The sequence below is a fragment of the Plasmopara halstedii genome (genome assembly GCF_900000015.1).
Source record: "Plasmopara halstedii genome assembly, contig: Scaffold_1594, whole genome shotgun sequence".
NCBI classification, from domain to species: Eukaryota; Oomycota; class Peronosporomycetes; order Peronosporales; family Peronosporaceae; genus Plasmopara; species Plasmopara halstedii.
In genome coordinates, this window is record NW_020188505.1 from 225377 (window position 1) to 226192 (window position 816).

Sequence of the window (816 nt, forward strand, 5' to 3'; positions counted from 1 at the left end):
TCTCCTTTTTACTTTTGATGTTGCTAACATCCGGGAATCTGCTGCTTTGGGGTTGCGACGAGTAAGGGCAACAATCTTGTGCTAACGTGTAAGCTTTCTTTTCAATAAAGTTTTGTTTTGCAATATTGAGTCACTGATAAGTGAGTATAGCTGGGGTAGTTCCCTAGGTGTTCAAACGTTGAGGCGATGGAATGTTGTAAATTAATAAATGTTGTGAAGTAAGTGAGTAAGATCGAATCATAAAAGTGTATAGAATAATTTACAGTTTAAACATAGTGTTGCAGTATGAAGTTGCTAACAGAGTTTTACATCTAATTTTTTCAAGTGTATAATCTTTGATGCAATAGCATAACACAGTGCAAAGTTAGAAAGTACTCTCACCGATCGAGGTATGTCATCTTGCTCCGACAGTCCACATTGACCAAAAATTGGTATAACTCGACTGTCGGAGGACCGAAAATGAAATCTATATTCATGAAATGCCATATTCTGCCAGGCTATCAAAAAGACAACCGCATGCGGCGAGGCTATAGTCCGTCGACTGGTGCGCATACATGTTAGCCACCAATACAACGCTCACTGAGCGCGGTTCTTCAAGTCTGGAATCACATGCTTCGCACGACTATGGTCAAATATATCAGCAAAAAAGTTTTTTTGTAAGTTTTCCTTGATATGACGGTACATTCTAGAAATTGAATTTTGCGCCAAAACATTTGCTGTATTCGGCGTATTACAAGCATACACAATTCGACATTTTCCCTTAGCCTTTCTGATAAAAAGTCGGCGTCGACTATGTCTCTCACCAAATTCAATTCG